Source organism: Podarcis cretensis (genome assembly GCF_951804945.1).
Source record: "Podarcis cretensis genome assembly, chromosome: 9".
NCBI lineage: Eukaryota > Metazoa > Chordata > Lepidosauria > Squamata > Lacertidae > Podarcis > Podarcis cretensis.
The window spans coordinates 69637701-69665644 of record NC_137178.1 but is presented as its reverse complement, the minus strand read 5'-3'; the positions used below and the strand labels follow the sequence as shown (position 1 = coordinate 69665644).

Below are 27944 nucleotides of genomic sequence, written 5' to 3'. Positions count from 1 at the left end.
CAACCGTTTGGCAGCATATTTGAGTAAATTGGCAAAAGTCAGATTTCTGCTGAAATTGTGACCCCGGGGCTTAGGGATTTTTTCAAAAAATCTTTTTGCGCCCGTTATGTTTTTTACGGCTGAATTCTTGTCCAGGGATAAAAAGCCTTCTTTTTAGCCAGCTAACCCTTTCAGGGGATCATTTGCAACCATTCGGCACCATACTTGACTGAATTCCCGAAAGTCAGATTTTTGCTGAAATTGTGACCCCGGGGCTTAGGGATTTTTACAAAAAAATCTTCTTCCACCGGTTAAGTTTTTTATGGCTTATTTCTTGTCCTGTGATAAAAAGCCATCTGTTTCAACTGCGAAACCTTTCAGGGGATCATTTGCAAGCGTTTGGCAGCATTTTTGAGTAAATTGGCAAAAGTCAGATTTCTGCTGAAATTGTGACCCCGGGGCTTAGGGATTTTTTCAAAAAATCTTTTTGCGCCCGTTATGTTTTTTACGGCTGAATTCTTGTCCAGGGATAAAAAGCCTTCTTTTTTGCCAGCTAACGCTTTCAGGGCATCATTTGCAACCGTTCGGCACCATACTTGACTGAATTCACGAAAGTCCGATTTTTGCTGAAATTGTGACCCCGGGGCTTAGGGATTTTTTCAAAAAAATCTTTTTCCGCCGGTTAAGTATTTTATGGCTGATTTCTTGTCCTGTGATAAAAAGCCTTCTGTTTCGACTGCCAAAATGTCCAGGGGAGCATTTACAAGCGTTTGGCAGCATTTTTGAGTAAATTGGCAAAAGTCAGATTTCTTCTGAAATTGTGACCCCGGGGCTTCGGGATTTTTTCAAAAAATCTTTTTCCGCCGGTTATGTTGTTTACGGCTGATTTCTTGTCCAGTGATAAAAAGCCTTCTGTTTCGACTGCCAAACCCTTCAGGGGATCATTTGCAACTGTTCGGCACCATATTTGACTGAATTCACGAAAGTCAGATTTTTGCTGAAATTGTGACGCCGGGGCTTTGGGATTTTTTCAAAAAATTCTTTTTCTGCCGGTTAAGTTTTTCCGGCTGATTTCTTGTCCTGTGATAAAAAGGCTTCTGTTTCGACTGCCAAAATGTTCAGGGGAGCATTTCCAAGCGTTTGGCAGCATTTTTGAATAAATAGGCAAAAGTCAGATTTCTGCTGAAATTGTGACCCCGGGGCTTAGGGATTTTTTCAAAAAAATCTTTTTCCGCCGGTTAAGTGGTCGAGGGCTGATGTCTTGTCCTGTGATAAAAAGCCTTCTGTTTCGACTGCCAATTCCTTCAGGGGATCATTTGCAACCTTTCGGCACCATATTTGACTGAATTCACGAAAGTCAGGTTTTTGCTGAAATTATGACCCTGGGGCTTAGGGATTTTTTCAAAAAAATCTTTTTCCGCCGGTTAAGTTTTTCCGGCTGATTTCTTTTCCTGTGATAAAAAGGCTTCTGTTTCGACTGCCAAAACTTTCAGAGGAGCATTTGCAAGCGTTTGGCAGCATTTTTGAGTAAATTGGCAAAAGTCAGATTTTTGCTGAAATTGTGACCCCGGGGCTTAGGGATTTTTTCAAAAAATCTTTTTGCGCCTGTTATGTTTTTTACGGCTGAATTCTTGTCCAGGGATAAAAAGCCTTCTTTTTTGCCAGCTAACCCTTTCAGGGGATCATTTGCAACCGTTCGGCACCATACTTGACTGAATTCCCGAAAGTCAGATTTTTTCTGAAATAGTGACCCCGGGGCTTAGGGATTTTTTCAAAAAAATCTTTTTCCGCCGGTTAAGTGGTCGAGGGCTGATGTCTTGTCCTGTGATAAAAAGGCTTCTGTTTCGACTGCCAAAACTTTCAGAGGAGCATTTGCAAGCGCTTGGCAGCATATTTGAGTAAATTGGCAAAAGTCAGATTTTTGCTGAAATTGTGACCCCGGGGCTTAGGGATTTTTTCAAAAAATCTTTTTCCGCCGGTTTTGTTGTTTACGGCTGATTTCTTCTCCAGTGATAAAAAGCCTTCTGTTTCGACTGCCAAACCCTTCAGGGGATCATTTGCAACCCTTCAGCAGCATATTTGACTGAATTCACGAAAGTCAGATTTTTGCTGAAATTGTGACCCCGGGGCTTAGGGCTTGTTTCAAAAAAATCTTTTTCCGCCGGTTAAGTGGTCGAGGGCTGATGTCTTGTCCTGTGATAAAAAGGCTTCTTTTTCGACTGCCAAAACTTTCAGAGGAGCATTTGCAAGCGCTTGGCAGCATTTTTGAGTAAATTGGCAAAAGTCAGATTTTTGCTGAAATTGTGACCCCGGGGTTAGGGATTTTTTCAAAAAAATCTTTTTCCGCCGGTTAAGTGGTCGAGGACTGATGTCTTGTCCTGTGATAAAAAGGCTTCTGTTTCGACTGCCAAAATTTTCAGAGGAGCATTTGCAAGCGCTTGGCAGCATTTTTGAGTAAATTGGCAAAAGTCAGATTTTTGCTGAAATTGTGACCCCGGGGCTTAGGGATTTTTTCAAAAAATCTTTTTCCGCCGGTTATGTTGTTTACGGCTGATTTCTTCTGCAGTGATAAAAAGCCTTCTGTTTCGACTGCCAAACCCTTCAGGGGATCATTTGCAACCCGTTCGGCACCATATTTGACTGAATTCACAAAAGTCAGATTTTTGCTGAAATTGTGACCCCGGGGCTTAGGGATTTTTTTCAAAAAAATCTTTTTCCGCTGGTTAAGTCGTCGAGGGCTGATGTCTTGTCCTGTGATAAAAAGCCTTCTGTTTTGACTGCCAAACCTTTCAGGGGATCATTTGCAACCGTTCGGCACCATATTTGACTGAATTCACGAAAGTCAGATTTTTGCTGAAATTGTGACCCCGGGGCTTAGGGATTTTTTCAAAAAAATATTTTTCCGCCGGTTAAGTTTTTTATGGCTGATTTCTTGTCCTGTGATAAAAAGGCATCTGTTTCGACTGCCAAAATGTTCAGGGGAGCATTTGCAGGCGTTTGGCAGCATTTTTGAGTAAATTGGCAAAAGTCAGATTTCTGCTGAAATTGTGACCCCAGGGCTTAGGGATTTTTTCAAAAAATCTTTTTGCGGCCGTTATGTTTTTTACGGCTGAATTCTTGTCCAGGGATAAAAAGCCTTCTTTTTTGCCAGCTAACCCTTTCAGGGGATCATTTGCAACCGTTCGGCACCATACTTGACTGAATTCCCGAAAGTCAGATTTTTGCTGAAATTGTGACCCCGGGGCTTAGGGATTTTTTCAAAAAAATCTTTTTCCGCCGGTTAAGTCCTCGAGGGCTGATGTCTTGTCCTGTGATAAAAAGCCTTCTGTTTTGACTGCCAAACCTTTCAGGGGATCATTTGCAACCGTTCGGCACCATATTTGACTGAATTCACGAAAGTCAGATTTCTGCTGAAATTGTGACCCCGGGGCTTAGGGATTTTTTCAAAAAATCTTTTTCCGCCGGTTAAGTTTTTTATGGCTGATTTCTTGTCCTGTGATAAAAAGCCATCTGTTTCAACTGCCAAACCTTTCAGGGGATCATTTGCAACCGTTTGGCAGCATATTTGAGTAAATTGGCAAAAGTCAGATTTCTGCTGAAATTGTGACCCCGGGGCTTAGGGATTTTTTCAAAAAATCTTTTTGTGCCCGTTATGTTTTTTACGGCTGAATTCTTGTCCAGGGATAAAAAGCCTTCTTTTTAGCCAGCTAACCCTTTCAGGGGATCATTTGCAACCATTCGGCACCATACTTGACTGAATTCCCGAAAGTCAGATTTTTGCTGAAATTGTGACCCCGGGGCTTAGGGATTTTTACAAAAAAATCTTCTTCCACCGGTTAAGTTTTTTATGGCTTATTTCTTGTCCTGTGATAAAAAGCCATCTGTTTCAACTGCGAAACCTTTCAGGGGATCATTTGCAAGCGTTTGGCAGCATTTTTGAGTAAATTGGCAAAAGTCAGATTTCTGCTGAAATTGTGACCCCGGGGCTTAGGGATTTTTTCAAAAAATCTTTTTGCGCCCGTTATGTTTTTTACGGCTGAATTCTTGTCCAGGGATAAAAAGCCTTCTTTTTTACCAGCTAACGCTTTCAGGGCATCATTTGCAACCGTTCGGCACCATACTTGACTGAATTCACGAAAGTCAGATTTTTGCTGAAATTGTGACCCCGGGGCTTAGGGATTTTTTCAAAAAAATCTTTTTCCGCCGGTTAAGTATTTTATGGCTGATTTCTTGTCCTGTGATAAAAAGCCTTCTGTTTCGACTGCCAAAATGTCCAGGGGAGCATTTACAAGCGTTTGGCAGCATTTTTGAGTAAATTGGCAAAAGTCAGATTTCTGCTGAAATTGTGACCCCGGGGCTTCGGGATTTTTTCAAAAAATCTTTTTCCGCCGGTTATGTTGTTTACGGCTGATTTCTTGTCCAGTGATAAAAAGCCTTCTGTTTCGACTGCCAAACCCTTCAGGGGATCATTTGCAACCGTTCGGCACCATATTTGACTGAATTCCCGAAAGTCAGATTTTTGCTGAAATTGTGACCCCGGGGCTTAGGGATTTTTTCAAAAAAATCTTTTCCCACCGGTTAAGTTTTTTATGGCTTATTTCTTGTCCTGTGATAAAAAGCCATCTGTTTCAACTGCGAAACCTTTCAGGGGATCATTTGCAAGCGTTTGGCAGCATTTTTGAGTAAATTGGCAAAAGTCAGATTTCTGCTGAAATTGTGACCCCGGGGCTTAGGGATTTTTTCAAAAAATCTTTTTCCGCCGGTTATGTTGTTTACGGCTGATTTCTTCTGCAGTGATAAAAAGCCTTCTGTTTTGACTGCCAAACCCTTCAGGGGATCATTTGCAACCGTTCGGCACCATATTTGACTGAATTCACGAAAGTCAGATTTTTGCTGAAATTGTGACCCCGGGGCTTTGGGATTTTTTCAAAAAAATCTTTTTCCGCCGGTTAAGTCGTCGAGGGCTGATGTCTTGTCCTGTGATAAAAAGCCTTCTGTTTTGACTGCCAAACCTTTCAGGGGATCATCTGCAACCGTTCGGCACCATATTTGACTGAATTCACGAAAGTCAGATTTTTGCTGAAATTGTGACCGCAGGGCTTAGGGATTTTTTCAAAAAAATCTTTTTCCGCCGGTTAAGTGGTCGAGGGCTGATGTCTTGTCCTGTGATGAAAAGGCTTCTGTTTCGACTGCCAAAATGTTCAGGGGAGCATTTGCAAGCGTTTTGCAGCATTTTATGTAAATTGGCAAAAGTGAGATTTTTGCTGAAATTGTGACCCCGGGGCTTAGGGATTTTTTCAAAAAATCTTTTTCCGCCGCTTAAGTTTTTTATGGCTGATTTCTTGTCCTGTGATAAAAAGCCATCTGTTTCAACTGCCAAACCTTTCAGGGGATCATTTGCAACCGTTTGGCAGCATATTTGAGTAAATTGGCAAAAGTCAGATTTCTGCTGAAATTGTGACCCCGGTGCTTAGGGATTTTTTCAAAAAATCTTTTTGCGCCCGTTATGTTTTTTACGGCTGAATTCTTGTCCAGGGATAAAAAGCCTTCTTTTTTGCCAGCTAACCCTTTCAGGGGATCATTTGCAACCGTTCAGCACCATATTTGACTGAATTCCCGAAAGTCAGATTTTTGCTGAAATTGTGACCCCGGGGCTTAGGGTTTTTTTCAAAAAATCTTTTTCCGCCGGTTAAGTTTTTCCGGCTGATTTCTTGTCCTGTGATAAAAAGGCTTCTGTTTTGACTGCCAAAATGTTCAGGGGAGCATTTCCAAGCGTTTGGCAGCATTTTTGAATAAATAGGCAAAAGTCAGATTTCTGCTGAAATTGTGACCCCGGGGCTTAGGGATTTTTTCAAAAAATCTTTTTGCGGCCGTTATCTTTTTTACGGCTGAATTCTTGTCCAGGGATAAAAAGCCTTCTTTTTTGCCAGCTAACCCTTTCAGGGGATCATTTGCAACCGTTCGGCACCATACTTGACTGAATTCCCGAAAGTCAGATTTTTGCTGAAATTGTGACCCCGGGGCTTAGGGATTTTTTCAAAAAAATCTTTTTCCGCCGGTTAAGTTTTTTATGGCTGATTTCTTGTCCTGTGATAAAAAGGCTTCTGTTTCGACTGCCAAAATTTTCAGGGGAGCATTTGCAAGCGTTTGGCAGCATTTTTGAGTAAATTGGCAAAAGTCAGATTTCTGCTGAAATTGTGACCCCGGGGCTTAGGGAACTTTTCAAAAAATCTTTTTCCGCCGGTTATGTTGTTTACGGCTGATTTCTTGTCCAGTGATAAAAAGCCTTCTGTTTCGACTGCCAAACCCTTCAGGGGATCATTTGCAACTGTTCGGCACCATATTTGACTGAATTCACGAAAGTCAGATTTTTGCTGAAATTGTGACGCCGGGGCTTAGGGATTTTTTCAAAAAAATCTTTTTCCGCCGGTTAAGTTTTTTATGGCTGAATTCTTGTCCTGTGATAAAAAGCCATCTGTTTCAACTGCCAAACCTTTCAGGGGATCATTTGCAACCGTTCGGCACCATATTTGACTGAATTCACGAAAGTCAGATTTTTGCTGAAATTGTGACCCCGGGGCTTTGGGATTTTTTCAAAAAATTCTTTTTCTGCCGGTTAAGTTTTTCCGGCTGATTTCTTGTCCTGTGATAAAAAGGCTTCTGTTTCGACTGCCAAAATGTTCAGGGGAGCATTTCCAAGCGTTTGGCAGCATTTTTGAATAAATAGGCAAAAGTCAGATTTCTGCTGAAATTGTGACCCCGGGGCTTAGGGATTTTTTCAAAAAAATCTTTTTCCGCCGGTTAAGTGGTCGAGGGCTGATGTCTTGTCCTGTGATAAAAAGGCTTCTGTTTCGACTGCCAAAACTTTCAGAGGAGCATTTGCAAGCGCTTGGCAGCATATTTGAGTAAATTGGCAAAAGTCAGATTTTTGCTGAAATTGTGACCCCGGGGCTTAGGGATTTTTTCAAAAAATCTTTTTCCGCCGGTTTTGTTGTTTACGGCTGATTTCTTCTCCAGTGATAAAAAGCCTTCTGTTTCGACTGCCAAACCCTTCAGGGGATCATTTGCAACCCTTCAGCACCATATTTGACTGAATTCACGAAAGTCAGATTTTTGCTGAAATTGTGACCCCGGGGCTTAGGGCTTGTTTCAAAAAAATCTTTTTCCGCCGGTTAAGTGGTCGAGGGCTGATGTCTTGTCCTGTGATAAAAAGGCTTCTTTTTCGACTGCCAAAACTTTCAGAGGAGCATTTGCAAGCGCTTGGCAGCATTTTTGAGTAAATTGGCAAAAGTCAGATTTTTGCTGAAATTGTGACCCCGGGGTTAGGGATTTTTTCAAAAAAATCTTTTTCCGCCGGTTAAGTGGTCGAGGACTGATGTCTTGTCCTGTGATAAAAAGGCTTCTGTTTCGACTGCCAAAATTTTCAGAGGAGCATTTGCAAGCGCTTGGCAGCATTTTTGAGTAAATTGGCAAAAGTCAGATTTTTGCTGAAATTGTGACCCCGGGGCTTAGGGATTTTTTCAAAAAATCTTTTTCCGCCGGTTATGTTGTTTACGGCTGATTTCTTCTGCAGTGATAAAAAGCCTTCTGTTTCGACTGCCAAACCCTTCAGGGGATCATTTGCAACCCGTTCGGCACCATATTTGACTGAATTCACAAAAGTCAGATTTTTGCTGAAATTGTGACCCCGGGGCTTAGGGATTTTTTTCAAAAAAATCTTTTTCCGCCGGTTAAGTGGTCGAGGGCTGATGTCTTGTCCTGTGATAAAAAGCCTTCTGTTTTGACTGCCAAACCTTTCAGGGGATCATTTGCAACCGTTCGGCACCATATTTGACTGAATTCACGAAAGTCAGATTTTTGCTGAAATTGTGACCCCGGGGCTTAGGGATTTTTTCAAAAAAATATTTTTCCGCCGGTTAAGTTTTTTATGGCTGATTTCTTGTCCTGTGATAAAAAGGATTCTGTTTCGACTGCCAAAATGTTCAGGGGAGCATTTGCAGGCGTTTGGCAGCATTTTTGAGTAAATTGGCAAAAGTCAGATTTCTGCTGAAATTGTGACCCCGGGGCTTAGGGATTTTTTCAAAAAATCTTTTTGCGGCCGTTATGTTTTTTACGGCTGAATTCTTGTCCAGGGATAAAAAGCCTTCTTTTTTGCCAGCTAACCCTTTCAGGGGATCATTTGCAACCGTTCGGCACCATACTTGACTGAATTCCCGAAAGTCAGATTTTTGCTGAAATTGTGACCCCGGGGCTTAGGGATTTTTTCAAAAAAATCTTTTTCCGCCGGTTAAGTCGTCGAGGGCTGATGTCTTGTCCTGTGATAAAAAGCCTTCTGTTTTGACTGCCAAACCTTTCAGGGGATCATTTGCAACCGTTCGGCACCATATTTGACTGAATTCACGAAAGTCAGATTTCTGCTGAAATTGTGACCCCGGGGCTTAGGGATTTTTTCAAAAAATCTTTTTCCGCCGGTTAAGTTTTTTATGGCTGATTTCTTGTCCTGTGATAAAAAGCCATCTGTTTCAACTGCCAAACCTTTCAGGGGATCATTTGCAACCGTTTGGCAGCATATTTGAGTAAATTGGCAAAAGTCAGATTTCTGCTGAAATTGTGACCCCGGGGCTTAGGGATTTTTTCAAAAAATCTTTTTGTGCCCGTTATGTTTTTTACGGCTGAATTCTTGTCCAGGGATAAAAAGCCTTATTTTTAGCCAGCTAACCCTTTCAGGGGATCATTTGCAACCATTCGGCACCATACTTGACTGAATTCCCGAAAGTCAGATTTTTGCTGAAATTGTGACCCCGGGGCTTAGGGATTTTTACAAAAAAATCTTCTTCCACCGGTTAAGTTTTTTATGGCTTATTTCTTGTCCTGTGATAAAAAGCCATCTGTTTCAACTGCGAAACCTTTCAGGGGATCATTTGCAAGCGTTTGGCAGCATTTTTGAGTAAATTGGCAAAAGTCAGATTTCTGCTGAAATTGTGACCCCGGGGCTTAGGGATTTTTTCAAAAAATCTTTTTGCGCCCGTTATGTTTTTTACGGCTGAATTCTTGTCCAGGGATAAAAAGCCTTCTTTTTTGCCAGCTAACGCTTTCAGGGCATAATTTGCAACCGTTCGGCACCATACTTGACTGAATTCACGAAAGTCAGATTTTTGCTGAAATTGTGACCCCGGGGCTTAGGGATTTTTTCAAAAAAATCTTTTTCCGCCGGTTAAGTATTTTATGGCTGATTTCTTGTCCTGTGATAAAAAGCCTTCTGTTTCGACTGCCAAAATGTCCAGGGGAGCATTTACAAGCGTTTGGCAGCATTTTTGAGTAAATTGGCAAAAGTCAGATTTCTGCTGAAATTGTGACCCCGGGGCTTCGGGATTTTTTCAAAAAATCTTTTTCCGCCGGTTATGTTGTTTACGGCTGATTTCTTGTCCAGTGATAAAAAGCCTTCTGTTTCGACTGCCAAACCCTTCAGGGGATCATTTGCAACCGTTCGGCACCATATTTGACTGAATTCCCGAAAGCCAGATTTTTGCTGAAATTGTGACCCCGGGGCTTAGGGATTTTTTCAAAAAATCTTTTTGCGCCCGTTATGTTTTTTACGGCTGAATTCTTGTCCAGGGATAAAAAGCCTTCTTTTTTGCCAGCTAACCCTTTCAGGGGATCATTTGCAACCGTTCGGCACCATACTTGACTGAATTCCCGAAAGTCAGATTTTTGCTGAAATTGTGACCCCGGGGCTTAGGGATTTTTTCAAAAAAATCTTTTTCCGCCGGTTAAGTGGTCGAGGGCTGATGTCTTGTCCTGTGATAAAAAGGCTTCTGTTTCGACTGCCAAAACTTTCTGAGGAGCATTTGCAAGCGCTTGGCAGCATATTTGAGTAAATTGGCAAAAGTCAGATTTTTGCTGAAATTGTGACCCCGGGGCTTAGGGATTTTTTCAAAAAATCTTTTTCCGCCGGTTTTGTTGTTTACGGCTGATTTCTTCTCCAGTGATAAAAAGCCTTCTGTTTCGACTGCCAAACCCTTCAGGGGATCATTTGCAACCGTTCGGCACCATATTTGACTGAATTCACGAAAGTCAGATTTTTGCTGAAATTGTGACCCCGGGGCTTTGGGATTTTTTCAAAAAAATCTTTTTCCGCCGGTTAAGTCGTCGAGGGCTGATGTCTTGTCCTGTGATAAAAAGCCTTCTGTTTTGACTGCCAAACCTTTCAGGGGATCATCTGCAACCGTTCGGCACCATATTTGACTGAATTCACGAAAGTCAGATTTTTGCTGAAATTGTGACCGCAGGGCTTAGGGATTTTTTCAAAAAAATCTTTTTCCGCCGGTTAAGTGGTCGAGGGCTGATGTCTTGTCCTGTGATGAAAAGGCTTCTGTTTCGACTGCCAAAATGTTCAGGGGAGCATTTGCAAGCGTTTTGCAGCATTTTATGTAAATTGGCAAAAGTGAGATTTTTGCTGAAATTGTGACCCCGGGGCTTAGGGATTTTTTCAAAAAATCTTTTTCCGCCGCTTAAGTTTTTTATGGCTGATTTCTTGTCCTGTGATAAAAAGCCATCTGTTTCAACTGCCAAACCTTTCAGGGGATCATTTGCAACCGTTTGGCAGCATATTTGAGTAAATTGGCAAAAGTCAGATTTCTGCTGAAATTGTGACCCCGGTGCTTAGGGATTTTTTCAAAAAATCTTTTTGCGCCCGTTATGTTTTTTACGGCTGAATTCTTGTCCAGGGATAAAAAGCCTTCTTTTTTGCCAGCTAACCCTTTCAGGGGATCATTTGCAACCGTTCAGCACCATATTTGACTGAATTCCCGAAAGTCAGATTTTTGCTGAAATTGTGACCCCGGGGCTTAGGGTTTTTTTCAAAAAATCTTTTTCCGCCGGTTAAGTTTTTCCGGCTGATTTCTTGTCCTGTGATAAAAAGGCTTCTGTTTTGACTGCCAAAATGTTCAGGGGAGCATTTCCAAGCGTTTGGCAGCATTTTTGAATAAATAGGCAAAAGTCAGATTTCTGCTGAAATTGTGACCCCGGGGCTTAGGGATTTTTTCAAAAAATCTTTTTGCGGCCGTTATCTTTTTTACGGCTGAATTCTTGTCCAGGGATAAAAAGCCTTCTTTTTTGCCAGCTAACCCTTTCAGGGGATCATTTGCAACCGTTCGGCACCATACTTGACTGAATTCCCGAAAGTCAGATTTTTGCTGAAATTGTGACCCCGGGGCTTAGGGATTTTTTCAAAAAAATCTTTTTCCGCCGGTTAAGTTTTTTATGGCTGATTTCTTGTCCTGTGATAAAAAGGCTTCTGTTTCGACTGCCAAAATTTTCAGGGGAGCATTTGCAAGCGTTTGGCAGCATTTTTGAGTAAATTGGCAAAAGTCAGATTTCTGCTGAAATTGTGACCCCGGGGCTTAGGGAACTTTTCAAAAAATCTTTTTCCGCCGGTTATGTTGTTTACGGCTGATTTCTTGTCCAGTGATAAAAAGCCTTCTGTTTCGACTGCCAAACCCTTCAGGGGATCATTTGCAACTGTTCGGCACCATATTTGACTGAATTCACGAAAGTCAGATTTTTGCTGAAATTGTGACGCCGGGGCTTAGGGATTTTTTCAAAAAAATCTTTTTCCGCCGGTTAAGTTTTTTATGGCTGAATTCTTGTCCTGTGATAAAAAGCCATCTGTTTCAACTGCCAAACCTTTCAGGGGATCATTTGCAACCGTTCGGCACCATATTTGACTGAATTCACGAAAGTCAGATTTTTGCTGAAATTGTGACCCCGGGGCTTTGGGATTTTTTCAAAAAATTCTTTTTCTGCCGGTTAAGTTTTTCCGGCTGATTTCTTGTCCTGTGATAAAAAGGCTTCTGTTTCGACTGCCAAAATGTTCAGGGGAGCATTTCCAAGCGTTTGGCAGCATTTTTGAATAAATAGGCAAAAGTCAGATTTCTGCTGAAATTGTGACCCCGGGGCTTAGGGATTTTTTCAAAAAAATCTTTTTCCGCCGGTTAAGTGGTCGAGGGCTGATGTCTTGTCCTGTGATAAAAAGCCTTCTGTTTCGACTGCCAATTCCTTCAGGGGATCATTTGCAACCTTTCGGCACCATATTTGACTGAATTCACGAAAGTCAGGTTTTTGCTGAAATTATGACCCTGGGGCTTAGGGATTTTTTCAAAAAAATCTTTTTCCGCCGGTTAAGTTTTTCCGGCTGATTTCTTTTCCTGTGATAAAAAGGCTTCTGTTTCGACTGCCAAAACTTTCAGAGGAGCATTTGCAAGCGTTTGGCAGCTTTTTTGAGTAAATTGGCAAAAGTCAGATTTTTGCTGAAATTGTGACCCCGGGGCTTAGGGATTTTTTCAAAAAATCTTTTTGCGCCCGTTATGTTTTTTACGGCTGAATTCTTGTCCAGGGATAAAAAGCCTTCTTTTTTGCCAGCTAACCCTTTCAGGGGATCATTTGCAACCGTTCGGCACCATACTTGACTGAATTCCCGAAAGTCAGATTTTTGCTGAAATTGTGACCCCGGGGCTTAGGGATTTTTTCAAAAAAATCTTTTTCCGCCGGTTAAGTGGTCGAGGGCTGATGTCTTGTCCTGTGATAAAAAGGCTTCTGTTTCGACTGCCAAAACTTTCTGAGGAGCATTTGCAAGCGCTTGGCAGCATATTTGAGTAAATTGGCAAAAGTCAGATTTTTGCTGAAATTGTGACCCCGGGGCTTAGGGATTTTTTCAAAAAATCTTTTTCCGCCGGTTTTGTTGTTTACGGCTGATTTCTTCTCCAGTGATAAAAAGCCTTCTGTTTCGACTGCCAAACCCTTCAGGGGATCATTTGCAACCCTTCAGCACCATATTTGACTGAATTCACGAAAGTCAGATTTTTGCTGAAATTGTGACCCCGGGGCTTAGGGCTTGTTTCAAAAAAATCTTTTTCCGCCGGTTAAGTGGTCGAGGGCTGATGTCTTGTCCTGTGATAAAAAGGCTTCTTTTTCGACTGCCAAAACTTTCAGAGGAGCATTTGCAAGCGCTTGGCAGCATTTTTGAGTAAATTGGCAAAAGTCAGATTTTTGCTGAAATTGTGACCCCGGGGTTAGGGATTTTTTCAAAAAAATCTTTTTCCGCCGGTTAAGTGGTCGAGGACTGATGTCTTGTCCTGTGATAAAAAGGCTTCTGTTTCGACTGCCAAAATTTTCAGAGGAGCATTTGCAAGCGCTTGGCAGCATTTTTGAGTAAATTGGCAAAAGTCAGATTTTTGCTGAAATTGTGACCCCGGGGCTTAGGGATTTTTTCAAAAAATCTTTTTCCGCCGGTTATGTTGTTTACGGCTGATTTCTTCTGCAGTGATAAAAAGCCTTCTGTTTCGACTGCCAAACCCTTCAGGGGATCATTTGCAACCCGTTCGGCACCATATTTGACTGAATTCACAAAAGTCAGATTTTTGCTGAAATTGTGACCCCGGGGCTTAGGGATTTTTTTCAACAAAAAATTTTTTTCCGCTGGTTAAGTCGTCGAGGGCTGATGTCTTGTCCTGTGATAAAAAGCCTTCTGTTTTGACTGCCAAACCTTTCAGGGGATCATTTGCAACCGTTCGGCACCATATTTGACTGAATTCACGAAAGTCAGATTTTTGCTGAAATTGTGACCCCGGGGCTTAGGGATTTTTTTCAAAAAAATCTTTTTCCGCCGCTTAAGTTTTTTATGGCTGATTTCTTGTCCTGTGATGAAAAGGCTTCTGTTTCGACTGCCAAAATGTTAAGGGGAGCATTTGCAAGCGTTTGGCAGCATTTTTGAGTAAATTGGCAAAAGTCAGATTTCTGCTGAAATTGTGACCCCGGGGCTTAGGGATTTTTTCAAAAAATCTTTTTGCGCCCGTTATGTTTTTTACGGCTGAATTCTTGTCCAGGGATAAAAAGCCTTCTTTTTTGCCAGCTAACCCTTTCAGGGGATCATTTGCAACCGTTCGGCACCATACTTGACTGAATTCCCGAAAGTCAGATTTTTGCTGAAATTGTGACCCCGGGGCTTAGGGATTTTTTCAAAAAAATCTTTTTCCGCCGGTTAAGTGGTCGAGGGCTGATGTCTTGTCCTGTGATAAAAAGGCTTCTGTTTCGACTGCCAAAACTTTCAGAGGAGCATTTGCAAGCGCTTGGCAGCATTTTTGAGTAAATTGGCAAAAGTCAGATTTTTGCTGAAATTGTGACCCCGGGGCTTAGGGATTTTTTCAAAAAATCTTTTTCCGCCGGTTTTGTTGTTTATGGCTGATTTCTTCTCCAGTGATAAAAAGCCTTCTGTTTCGACTGCCAAACCCTTCAGGGGATCATTTGCAACCGTTCGGCACCATATTTGACTGAATTCACGAAAGTCAGATTTTTGCTGAAATTGTGACCCCGGGGCTTAGGGCTTGTTTCAAAAAAATATTTTTCCGCCGGTTAAGTTTTTTATGGCTGATTTCTTGTCCTGTGATAAAAAGGCATCTGTTTCGACTGCCAAAATGTTCAGGGGAGCATTTGCAGGCGTTTGGCAGCATTTTTGAGTAAATTGGCAAAAGTCAGATTTCTGCTGAAATTGTGACCCCGGGGCTTAGGGATTTTTTCAAAAAATCTTTTTGCGGCCGTTATGTTTTTTACGGCTGAATTCTTGTCCAGGGATAAAAAGCCTTCTTTTTTGCCAGCTAACCCTTTCAGGGGATCATTTGCAACCGTTCGGCACCATACTTGACTGAATTCCCGAAAGTCAGATTTTTGCTGAAATTGTGACCCCGGGGCTTAGGGATTTTTTCAAAAAAATCTTTTTCCGCCGGTTAAGTCGTCGAGGGCTGATGTCTTGTCCTGTGATAAAAAGCCTTCTGTTTTGACTGCCAAACCTTTCAGGGGATCATTTGCAACCGTTCGGCACCATATTTGACTGAATTCACGAAAGTCAGATTTCTGCTGAAATTGTGACCCCGGGGCTTAGGGATTTTTTCAAAAAAATCTTTTTCCGCCGGTTAAGTTTTTTATGGCTGATTTCTTGTCCTGTGATAAAAAGGCTTCTGTTTCGACTGCCAAAATATTCAGGGGAGCATTTGCAAGCGTTTGGCAGCATTTTTGAGTAAATTGGCAAAAGTAAGATTTCTGCTGAAATTGTGACCCCGGGGCTTAGGGATTTTCTCAAAAAATCTTTTTGCGCCCGTTATGTTTTTTACGGCTGAATTCTTGTCCAGGGATAAAAAGCCTTCTTTTTTGCCAGCTAACCCTTTCAGGGGATCATTTGCAACCGTTCGGCACCATACTTGACTGAATTCACGAAAGTCCGATTTTTGCTGAAATTGTGACCCCGGGGCTTTGGGATTTTTTCAAAAAAATCTTTTTCCGCCGGTTAAGTCGTCGAGGGCTGATGTCTTGTCCTGTGATAAAAAGCCTTCTGTTTTGACTGCCAAACCTTTCAGGGGATCATTTGCAACCGTTCGGCACCATATTTGACTGAATTCACGAAAGTCAGATTTTTGCTGAAATTGTGACCCCGGGGCTTAGGGATTTTTTTCAAAAAAATCTTTTTCCGCCGGTTAAGTCGTCGAGGGCTGATGTCTTGTCCTGTGATAAAAAGCCTTCTGTTTTGACTGCCAAACCTTTCAAGGGATCATTTGCAACCGTTTGGCAGCATTTTTGAGTAAATTGGCAAAAGTCTGATTTCTGCTGAAATTGTGACCCCGGGGCTTAGGGATTTTTTCAAAAAAATCTTTTTCCGCCGGTTAAGTTTTTTATGGCTGATTTCTTGTCCTGTGATAAAAAGGCTTCTGTTTCGACTGCCAAAATGTTCAGGGGAGCATTTGCAAGCGTTTGGCAGCATTTTTGAGTAAATTGGCAAAAGTAAGATTTCTGCTGAAATTGTGACCCCGGGGCTTTGGGATTTTCTCAAAAAATCTTTTTGCGCCCGTTATGTTTTTTACGGCTGAATTCTTGTCCAGGGATAAAAAGCCTTCTTTTTTGCCAGCTAACCCTTTCAGGGGATCATTTGCAACCGTTCGGCACCATACTTGACTGAATTCCTGAAAGTCAGATTTTTGCTGAAATTGTGACCCCGGGGCTTAGGGATTTTTTCAAAAAAATCTTTTTCCGCCGGTTAAGTCGTCGAGGGCTGATGTCTTGTCCTGTGATAAAAAGCCTTCTGTTTTGACTGCCAAACCTTTCAGGGGATCATTTGCAACCGTTCGGCACCATATTTGACTGAATTCACGAAAGTCAGATTTTTGCTGAAATTGTGACCCCGGGGCTTAGGGATTTTTTTCAAAAAAATCTTTTTCCGCCGGTTATGTTGTTTACGGCTGATTTCTTGTCCAGTGATAAAAAGCCTTCTGTTTCGACTGCCAAACCCTTCAGAGGAGCATTTGCAAGCGCTTGGCAGCATTTTTGAGTAAATTGGCAAAAGTCAGATTTCTGCTGAAATTGTGACCCCGGGGCTTAGGGATTTTTTCAAAAAAATCTTTTTCCGCCGGTTAAGTTTTTTATGGCTGATTTCTTGTCCTGTGATAAAAAGCCATCTGTTTCACCTGCCAAACCTTTCAGGTGATCATTTGCAACCGTTCGGCACCATATTTGACTGAATTCACGAAAGTCAGATTTTTGCTGAAATTGTGACCCCGGGGCTTAGGGATTTTTTCAAAAAAATCTTTTTCCGCCGGTTAAGTTTTTTATGGCTGATTTCTTGTCCTGTGATAAAAAGCCATCTGTTTCACCTGCCAAACCTTTCAGGTGATCATTTGCAACCGTTCGGCACCATATTTGACTGAATTCACGAAAGTCAGATTTTTGCTGAAATTGTGACCCCGGGGCTTAGGGATTTTTTCAAAAAAATCTTTTTCCGCCGGTTAAGTCGTTGAGGGCTGATGTCTTGTCCTGTGATAAAAAGCCTTCTGTTTTGACTGCCAAACCTTTCAAGGGATCATTTGCAACCGTTTGGCAGCATTTTTGAGTAAATTGGCAAAAGTCAGATTTCTGCTGAAATTGTGACCCCGGGGCTTAGGGATTTTTTCAAAAAAATCTTTTTCCGCCGGTTAGGTGGTCGAGGGCGGATGTCTTGTCCTGTGATAAAAAGCCTTCTGTTTTGACTGCCAAACCTTTCAGGGGATCATTTGCAACCATTCGGCACCATATTTGACTGAATTCACGAAAGTCAGATTTTTGCTGAAATTGTGACCCCGGGGCTTAGGGATTTTTTTCAAAAAAATCTTTTTCCGCCGGTTATGTTGTTTACGGCTGATTTCTTGTCCAGTGATAAAAAGCCTTCTGTTTCGACTGCCAAACCCTTCAGAGGAGCATTTGCAAGCGCTTGGCAGCATTTTTGAGTAAATTGGCAAAAGTCAGATTTCTGCTGAAATTGTGACCCCGGGGCTTAGGGATTTTTTCAAAAAAATCTTTTTCCAACTGTTAAGTTTTTTATGGCTTACTTCTTGTCCTGTGATAAAAAGCCTTCTGTTTTGACTGCCAAACCTTTCAGGGGATCATTTGCAACCGTTCGGCACCATATTTGACTGAATTCACGAAAGTCAGATTTTTGCTGAAATTGTGACCCCGGGTTAGGGATTTTTTCAAAAAATCTTTTAGCGCCCGTTATGTTTTTTACGGCTGAATTCTTGTCCAGTGATAAAAAGCCTTCTTTTTCGCAACCTAACCCTTTCAGGGGATCATTTGCCACCGTTCGGCACCATACTTGAATGAATTCACGAGAGTCAGATTTTTGCTGAAATTGTGACCCCGGGGCTTAGGGATTTTTTCAAAAAAATCTTTTTCCGCCGGTTAGGTGGTCGAGGGCTGATGTCTTGTCCTGTGATAAAAGGGCTTCTGTTTCGACTGCCAAAACTTTCAGAGGAGCATTTGCAAGCGCTTGGCCGCATTTTTGAGTAAATTGGCAAAAGTCAGATTTTTGCTGAAATTGTGACCCCGGGGGTTAGGGATTTTTTCAAAAAATCTTTTTGCGCCCGTTATGTTTTTTACGTCTGAATTCTTGTCCAGGGATAAAAAGCCTTCTTTTTTGCCAGCTAACCCTTTCAGGGGATCATTTGCAACCGTTCGGCACCATACTTGACTGAATTCACAAAAGTCCGATTTTTGCTGAAATTGTGACCCCGGGGCTTAGGGATTTTTTCAAAAAAATCTTTTTCCGCCGGTTAAGATTTTTATGGCTGATTTCTTGTCCTGTGATAAAAAGGCTTCTGTTTCGACTGCCAAAATGTTCAGGGGAGCATTTGCAAGCGCTTGTCAGCATTTTTGAGTAAATTGGCAAAAGTCAGATTTTTGCTGAAATTGTGACCCCGGGGGTTAGGGATTTTTTCAAAAAATCTTTTTCCGCCGGTTATGTTGTTTACGGCTGATTTCTTGTCCAGTGGTAAAAAGCCTTCTGTTTCGATTGCCAAACCCTTCAGGGGATCATTTGCAACCGTTCGGCACCATATTTGACTGAATTCACGAAAGTCAGATTTTTGCTGAAATTGTGACCCCGGGGCTTAGGGATTTTTTCAAAAAAATCTTTTTCCGCCGGTTAAGTTTTTTATGGCTGATTTCTTGTCCTGTGATGAAAAGGCTTCTGTTTCGACTGCCAAAATATTCAGGGGAGCATTTGCAAGTGTTTGGCAGCATTTTTGAGTAAATTGGCAAAAGTCAGATTTCTGCTGAAATTGTGACCCTGAGGCTTAGGGATTTTTTCAAAAAAATCTTTTTCCGCCGGTTAAGTGGTCGAGGGTTGATGTCTTGTCCTGTGATAAAAAGGCTTCTGTTTCGACTGCCAAAACTTTAAGAGGAGCATTTCCTAGCGCTTGGCAGCATTTTTGAGTAAATTAGCAAAAGTCAGATTTTTGCTGAAATTGTGACCCCGGGGCTTAGGGATTTTTTGAAAAAAATCTTTTTCCGCTGGTTAGGTGGTCGAGGGCTGATGTCTTGTCCTGTGATAAAAAGCCTTCTGTTTCGACTGCCAATTCCTTCAGGTGATCATTTGCCACCGTTCGGCACCATACTTGACTGAATTCACGAAAGTCAGATTTTTGCTGAAATTGTGACCCCGGGGCTTAGGGATTTTTTCAAAAAAATCTTTTTCCGCCGGTTAGGTGGTCGAGGGCTGATGTCTTGTCCTGTGATAAAAAGGCTTCTGTTTCGACTGCCAAAACTTTCAGAGGAGCATTTGCAAGCGCTTGGCAGCATTTTTGAGTAAATTGGCAAAAGTCAGATTTTTGCTGAAATTGTGACCCCGGGGCTTAGGGATTTTTTCAAAAAATCTTTTTCCGCCGGTTATGTTGTTTACGGCTGATTTCTTGTCCAGTGGTAAAAAGCCTTCTGTTTCGATTGCCAAACCCTTCAGGGGATCATTTGCAACCGTTCGGCACCATATTTGACTGAATTCACGAAAGTCAGATTTTTGCTGAAATTGTGACCCCGGGGCTTAGGGATTTTTTCAAAAAAATCTTTTTCCGCCGGTTAAGTTTTTTATGGCTGATTTCTTGTCCTGTGATGAAAAGGCTTCTGTTTCGACTGCCAAAATGTTCAGGGGAGCATTTGCAAGTGTTTGGCAGCATTTTTGAGTAAATTGGCAAAAGTCAGATTTCTGCTGAAATTGTGACCCTGGGGCTTAGGGATTTTTTCAAAAAATCTTTTTGCGCCCGTTATGTTTTTTACGGCTGAATTCTTGTCCAGTGATAAAATGCCTTCTTTTTCGCCAGCTAACCCTTTCAGGGGATCATTTGCCACCGTTCGGCACCATACTTGACTGAATTCCCGAAAGTCAGATTTTTGCTGAAATTGTGACCACGGGGCTTAGGGATTTTTTCAAAAAAATCTTTTTCCGCCGGTTAAGTGGTCGAGGGTTGATGTCTTGTCCTGTGATAAAAAGGCTTCTGTTTCGACTGCCAAAACTTTAAGAGGAGCATTTCCTAGCGCTTGGCAGCATTTTTGAGTAAATTAGCAAAAGTCAGATTTTTGCTGAAATTGTGACCCCGGGGCTTAGGGATTTTTTGAAAAAAATCTTTTTCCGCTGGTTAGGTGGTCGAGGGCTGATGTCTTGTCCTGTGATAAAAAGCCTTCTGTTTCGACTGCCAATTCCTTCAGGTGATCATTTGCCACCGTTCGGCACCATACTTGACTGAATTCACGAAAGTCAGACTTTTGCTGAAATTGTGACCCCGGGGCTTAGGGATTTTTTCAAAAAAATCTTTTTCCGCCGGTTAGGTGGTCGAGGGCTGATGTCTTGTCCTGTGATAAAAAGGCTTCTGTTTCGACTGCCAAAACTTTCAGAGGAGCATTTGCAAGCGCTTGGCAGCATTTTTGAGTAAATTGGCAAAAGTCAGATTTTTGCTGAAATTGTGACCCCGGGGCTTAGGGATTTTTTCAAAAAATCTTTTTCCGCCGGTTATGTTGTTTACGGCTGATTTCTTGTCCAGTGGTAAAAAGCCTTCTGTTTCGATTGCCAAACCCTTCAGGGGATCATTTGCAACCGTTCGGCACCATATTTGACTGAATTCACGAAAGTCAGATTTTTGCTGAAATTCTGACCCCGGGGCTTAGGGATTTTTTCAAAAAAATCTTTTTCCGCCGGTTAAGTTTTTTATGGCTGATTTCTTGTCCTGTGATAAAAAGGCTTCTGTTTCGACTGCCAAAATGTTCAGGGGAGCATTTGCAAGCGTTTGGCAGCATTTTTGAGTAAATTGGCAAAAGTAAGATTTCTGCTGAAATTGTGACCCCGGGGCTTAGGGATTTTCTCAAAAAATCGTTTTGCGCCCGTTATGTTTTTTACGGCTGAATTCTTGTCCAGGGATAAAAAGCCTTCTTTTTTGCCAGCTAACCCTTTCAGGGGATCATTTGCAACCGTTCGGCACCATACTTGACTGAATTCACGAAAGTCCAATTTTTGCTGAAATTGTGACCCCGGGGCTTAGGGATTTTTTCAAAAAAATCTTTTTCCGCCGGTTAAGTCGTCGAGGGCTGATGTCTTGTCCTGTGATAAAAAGCCTTCTGTTTTGACTGCCAAACCTTTCAGGGGATCATTTGCAACCGTTCGGCACCATATTTGACTGAATTCACGAAAGTCAGATTTTTGCTGAAATTGTGACCCCGGGGCTTAGGGATTTTTTTCAAAAAAGTCTTTTTCCGCCGGTTATGTTGTTTACGGCTGATTTCTTGTCCAGTGATAAAAAGCCTTCTGTTTCGACTGCCAAACCCTTCAGAGGAGCATTTGCAAGCGCTTGGCAGCATTTTTGAGTAAATTGGCAAAAGTCAGATTTCTGCTGAAATTGTGACCCCGGGGCTTAGGGATTTTTTCAAAAAAATCTTTTTCCGCCGGTTAAGTTTTTTATGGCTGATTTCTTGTCCTGTGATAAAAAGCCATCTGTTTCACCTGCCAAACCTTTCAGGTGATCATTTGCAACCGTTCGGCACCATATTTGACTGAATTCACGAAAGTCAGATTTTTGCTGAAATTGTGACCCCGAGGCTTAGGGATTTTTTCAAAAAAATATTTTTCCGCCGGTTAAGTTTTTTATGGCTGATTTCTTGTCCTGTGATAAAAAGCCATCTGTTTCACCTGCCAAACCTTTCAGGTGATCATTTGCAACCGTTCGGCACCATATTTGACTGAATTCACGAAAGTCAGATTTTTTCTGAAATTGTGACCCCGGGGCTTAGGGATTTTTTCAAAAAAATCTTTTTCCGCCGGTTAAGTCGTCGAGGGCTGATGTCTTGTCCTGTGATAAAAAGCCTTCTGTTTTGACTGCCAAACCTTTCAAGGGATCATTTGCAACCGTTTGGCAGCATTTTTGAGTAAATTGGCAAAAGTCAGATTTCTGCTGAAATTGTGACCCCGGGGCTTAGGGATTTTTTCAAAAAAATCTTTTTCCGCCGGTTAAGTTTTTTACGGCTGATTTCTTGTCCTGTGATAAAAAGCCATCTTTTTCAACTGCCAAACCTTTCAGGGGATCATTGGCAACCGTTCGGCACCATATTTGACTGAATTCACGAAAGTCAGATTTTTGCTGAAATTGTGACCCCGGGGCTTAGGGATTTTTTCAAAAAAATCTTTTTCCGCCGGTTAAGTTTTTTACGGCTGATTTCTTGTCCTGTGATAAAAAGGCTTCTGTTTCGGCTGCCAAAATGTTCAAGGGATCATTTGCAACCGTTTGGCAGCATTTTTGAGTAAATTGGCAAAAGTCAGATTTCTGCTGAAATTGTGACCCCGGGGCTTAGGGATTTTTTCAAAAAATCTTTTTGCGGCCGTTATGTTTTTTACGGCTGAATTCTTGTCCAGGGATAAAAAGCCTTCTTTTTTGCCAGCTAACCCTTTCAGGGGATCATTTGCAACCGTTCGGCACCATACTTGACTGAATTCCCGAAAGTCAGATTTTTGCTGAAATTGTGACCCCGGGGCTTAGGGATTTTTTCAAAAAAATCTTTTTCCGCCGGTTAAGTCGTCGAGGGCTGATGTCTTGTCCTGTGATAAAAAGCCTTCTGTTTTGACTGCCAAACCTTTCAGGGGATCATTTGCAACCGTTCGGCACCATATTTGACTGAATTCACGAAAGTCAGATTTCTGCTGAAATTGTGACCCCGGGGCTTAGGGATTTTTTCAAAAAAATCTTTTTCCGCCGGTTAAGTTTTTTATGGCTGATTTCTTGTCCTGTGATAAAAAGGCTTCTGTTTCGACTGCCAAAATATTCAGGGGAGCATTTGCAAGCGTTTGGCAGCATTTTTGAGTAAATTGGCAAAAGTAAGATTTCTGCTGAAATTGTGACCCCGGGGCTTAGGGATTTTCTCAAAAAATCTTTTTGCGCCCGTTATGTTTTTTACGGCTGAATTCTTGTCCAGGGATAAAAAGCCTTCTTTTTTGCCAGCTAACCCTTTCAGGGGATCATTTGCAACCGTTCGGCACCATACTTGACTGAATTCACGAAAGTCCGATTTTTGCTGAAATTGTGACCCCGGGGCTTTGGGATTTTTTCAAAAAAATCTTTTTCCGCCGGTTAAGTCGTCGAGGGCTGATGTCTTGTCCTGTGATAAAAAGCCTTCTGTTTTGACTGCCAAACCTTTCAGGGGATCATTTGCAACCGTTCGGCACCATATTTGACTGAATTCACGAAAGTCAGATTTTTGCTGAAATTGTGACCCCGGGGCTTAGGGATTTTTTTCAAAAAAATCTTTTTCCGCCGGTTAAGTCGTCGAGGGCTGATGTCTTGTCCTGTGATAAAAAGCCTTCTGTTTTGACTGCCAAACCTTTCAAGGGATCATTTGCAACCGTTTGGCAGCATTTTTGAGTAAATTGGCAAAAGTCTGATTTCTGCTGAAATTGTGACCCCGGGGCTTAGGGATTTTTTCAAAAAAATCTTTTTCCGCCGGTTAAGTCGTCGAGGGCTGATGTCTTGTCCTGTGATAAAAAGCCTTCTGTTTTGACTGCCAAACCTTTCAGGGGATCATTTGCAACCGTTCGGCACCATATTTGACTGAATTCACGAAAGTCAGATTTCTGCTGAAATTGTGACCCCGGGGCTTAGGGATTTTTTCAAAAAAATCTTTTTCCGCCGGTTAAGTTTTTTATGGCTGATTTCTTGTCCTGTGATAAAAAGGCTTCTGTTTCGACTGCCAAAATGTTCAGGGGAGCATTTGCAAGCGTTTGGCAGCATTTTTGAGTAAATTGGCAAAAGTAAGATTTCTGCTGAAATTGTGACCCCGGGGCTTTGGGATTTTCTCAAAAAATCTTTTTGCGCCCGTTATGTTTTTTACGGCTGAATTCTTGTCCAGGGATAAAAAGCCTTCTTTTTTGCCAGCTAACCCTTTCAGGGGATCATTTGCAACCGTTCGGCACCATACTTGACTGAATTCCTGAAAGTCAGATTTTTGCTGAAATTGTGACCCCGGGGCTTAGGGATTTTTTCAAAAAAATCTTTTTCCGCCGGTTAAGTCGTCGAGGGCTGATGTCTTGTCCTGTGATAAAAAGCCTTCTGTTTTGACTGCCAAACCTTTCAGGGGATCATTTGCAACCGTTCGGCACCATATTTGACTGAATTCACGAAAGTCAGATTTTTGCTGAAATTGTGACCCCGGGGCTTAGGGATTTTTTTCAAAAAAATCTTTTTCCGCCGGTTATGTTGTTTACGGCTGATTTCTTGTCCAGTGATAAAAAGCCTTCTGTTTCGACTGCCAAACCCTTCAGAGGAGCATTTGCAAGCGCTTGGCAGCATTTTTGAGTAAATTGGCAAAAGTCAGATTTCTGCTGAAATTGTGACCCCGGGGCTTAGGGATTTTTTCAAAAAAATCTTTTTCCGCCGGTTAAGTTTTTTATGGCTGATTTCTTGTCCTGTGATAAAAAGCCATCTGTTTCACCTGCCAAACCTTTCAGGTGATCATTTGCAACCGTTCGGCACCATATTTGACTGAATTCACGAAAGTCAGATTTTTGCTGAAATTGTGACCCCGGGGCTTAGGGATTTTTTCAAAAAAATCTTTTTCCGCCGGTTAAGTTTTTTATGGCTGATTTCTTGTCCTGTGATAAAAAGCCATCTGTTTCACCTGCCAAACCTTTCAGGTGATCATTTGCAACCGTTCGGCACCATATTTGACTGAATTCACGAAAGTCAGATTTTTGCTGAAATTGTGACCCCGGGGCTTAGGGATTTTTTCAAAAAAATCTTTTTCCGCCGGTTAAGTCGTTGAGGGCTGATGTCTTGTCCTGTGATAAAAAGCCTTCTGTTTTGACTGCCAAACCTTTCAAGGGATCATTTGCAACCGTTTGGCAGCATTTTTGAGTAAATTGGCAAAAGTCAGATTTCTGCTGAAATTGTGACCCCGGGGCTTAGGGATTTTTTCAAAAAAATCTTTTTCCGCCGGTTAGGTGGTCGAGGGCGGATGTCTTGTCCTGTGATAAAAAGCCTTCTGTTTTGACTGCCAAACCTTTCAGGGGATCATTTGCAACCATTCGGCACCATATTTGACTGAATTCACGAAAGTCAGATTTTTGCTGAAATTGTGACCCCGGGGCTTAGGGATTTTTTTCAAAAAAATCTTTTTCCGCCGGTTATGTTGTTTACGGCTGATTTCTTGTCCAGTGATAAAAAGCCTTCTGTTTCGACTGCCAAACCCTTCAGAGGAGCATTTGCAAGCGCTTGGCAGCATTTTTGAGTAAATTGGCAAAAGTCAGATTTCTGCTGAAATTGTGACCCCGGGGCTTAGGGATTTTTTCAAAAAAATCTTTTTCCAACTGTTAAGTTTTTTATGGCTTACTTCTTGTCCTGTGATAAAAAGCCTTCTGTTTTGACTGCCAAACCTTTCAGGGGATCATTTGCAACCGTTCGGCACCATATTTGACTGAATTCACGAAAGTCAGATTTTTGCTGAAATTGTGACCCCGGGTTAGGGATTTTTTCAAAAAATCTTTTAGCGCCCGTTATGTTTTTTACGGCTGAATTCTTGTCCAGTGATAAAAAGCCTTCTTTTTCGCAACCTAACCCTTTCAGGGGATCATTTGCCACCGTTCGGCACCATACTTGAATGAATTCACGAGAGTCAGATTTTTGCTGAAATTGTGACCCCGGGGCTTAGGGATTTTTTCAAAAAAATCTTTTTCCGCCGGTTAGGTGGTCGAGGGCTGATGTCTTGTCCTGTGATAAAAGGGCTTCTGTTTCGACTGCCAAAACTTTCAGAGGAGCATTTGCAAGCGCTTGGCCGCATTTTTGAGTAAATTGGCAAAAGTCAGATTTTTGCTGAAATTGTGACCCCGGGGGTTAGGGATTTTTTCAAAAAATCTTTTTGCGCCCGTTATGTTTTTTACGTCTGAATTCTTGTCCAGGGATAAAAAGCCTTCTTTTTTGCCAGCTAACCCTTTCAGGGGATCATTTGCAACCGTTCGGCACCATACTTGACTGAATTCACAAAAGTCCGATTTTTGCTGAAATTGTGACCCCGGGGCTTAGGGATTTTTTCAAAAAAATCTTTTTCCGCCGGTTAAGATTTTTATGGCTGATTTCTTGTCCTGTGATAAAAAGGCTTCTGTTTCGACTGCCAAAATGTTCAGGGGAGCATTTGCAAGCGCTTGTCAGCATTTTTGAGTAAATTGGCAAAAGTCAGATTTTTGCTGAAATTGTGACCCCGGGGGTTAGGGATTTTTTCAAAAAATCTTTTTCCGCCGGTTATGTTGTTTACGGCTGATTTCTTGTCCAGTGGTAAAAAGCCTTCTGTTTCGATTGCCAAACCCTTCAGGGGATCATTTGCAACCGTTCGGCACCATATTTGACTGAATTCACGAAAGTCAGATTTTTGCTGAAATTGTGACCCCGGGGCTTAGGGATTTTTTCAAAAAAATCTTTTTCCGCCGGTTAAGTTTTTTATGGCTGATTTCTTGTCCTGTGATGAAAAGGCTTCTGTTTCGACTGCCAAAATATTCAGGGGAGCATTTGCAAGTGTTTGGCAGCATTTTTGAGTAAATTGGCAAAAGTCAGATTTCTGCTGAAATTGTGACCCTGAGGCTTAGGGATTTTTTCAAAAAAATCTTTTTCCGCCGGTTAAGTGGTCGAGGGTTGATGTCTTGTCCTGTGATAAAAAGGCTTCTGTTTCGACTGCCAAAACTTTAAGAGGAGCATTTCCTAGCGCTTGGCAGCATTTTTGAGTAAATTAGCAAAAGTCAGATTTTTGCTGAAATTGTGACCCCGGGGCTTAGGGATTTTTTTGAAAAAAATCTTTTTCCGCTGGTTAGGTGGTCGAGGGCTGATGTCTTGTCCTGTGATAAAAAGCCTTCTGTTTCGACTGCCAATTCCTTCAGGTGATCATTTGCCACCGTTCGGCACCATACTTGACTGAATTCACGAAAGTCAGATTTTTGCTGAAATTGTGACCCCGGGGCTTAGGGATTTTTTCAAAAAAATCTTTTTCCGCCGGTTAGGTGGTCGAGGGCTGATGTCTTGTCCTGTGATAAAAAGGCTTCTGTTTCGACTGCCAAAACTTTCAGAGGAGCATTTGCAAGCGCTTGGCAGCATTTTTGAGTAAATTGGCAAAAGTCAGATTTTTGCTGAAATTGTGACCCCGGGGCTTAGGGATTTTTTCAAAAAATCTTTTTCCGCCGGTTATGTTGTTTACGGCTGATTTCTTGTCCAGTGGTAAAAAGCCTTCTGTTTCGATTGCCAAACCCTTCAGGGGATCATTTGCAACCGTTCGGCACCATATTTGACTGAATTCACGAAAGTCAGATTTTTGCTGAAATTGTGACCCCGGGGCTTAGGGATTTTTTCAAAAAAATCTTTTTCCGCCGGTTAAGTTTTTTATGGCTGATTTCTTGTCCTGTGATGAAAAGGCTTCTGTTTCGACTGCCAAAATGTTCAGGGGAGCATTTGCAAGTGTTTGGCAGCATTTTTGAGTAAATTGGCAAAAGTCAGATTTCTGCTGAAATTGTGACCCTGGGGCTTAGGGATTTTTTCAAAAAATCTTTTTGCGCCCGTTATGTTTTTTACGGCTGAATTCTTGTCCAGTGATAAAATGCCTTCTTTTTCGCCAGCTAACCCTTTCAGGGGATCATTTGCCACCGTTCGGCACCATACTTGACTGAATTCCCGAAAGTCAGATTTTTGCTGAAATTGTGACCACGGGGCTTAGGGATTTTTTCAAAAAAATCTTTTTCCGCCGGTTAAGTGGTCGAGGGTTGATGTCTTGTCCTGTGATAAAAAGGCTTCTGTTTCGACTGCCAAAACTTTAAGAGGAGCATTTCCTAGCGCTTGGCAGCATTTTTGAGTAAATTAGCAAAAGTCAGATTTTTGCTGAAATTGTGACCCCGGGGCTTAGGGATTTTTTGAAAAAAATCTTTTTCCGCTGGTTAGGTGGTCGAGGGCTGATGTCTTGTCCTGTGATAAAAAGCCTTCTGTTTCGACTGCCAATTCCTTCAGGTGATCATTTGCCACCGTTCGGCACCATACTTGACTGAATTCACGAAAGTCAGACTTTTGCTGAAATTGTGACCCCGGGGCTTAGGGATTTTTTCAAAAAAATCTTTT

The 27944-nt window shown here is 41.9% G+C and overlaps 1 protein-coding gene across 1 annotated transcript in view; it reads right to left on the bottom strand.

Annotated features, from left to right (window-relative positions):
- The window catches only part of PACRGL (parkin coregulated like), a 348281-nt gene that overhangs the window by 126816 nt on the left and 193521 nt on the right, over positions 1–27944 (bottom strand). The window lies entirely within an intron of this gene.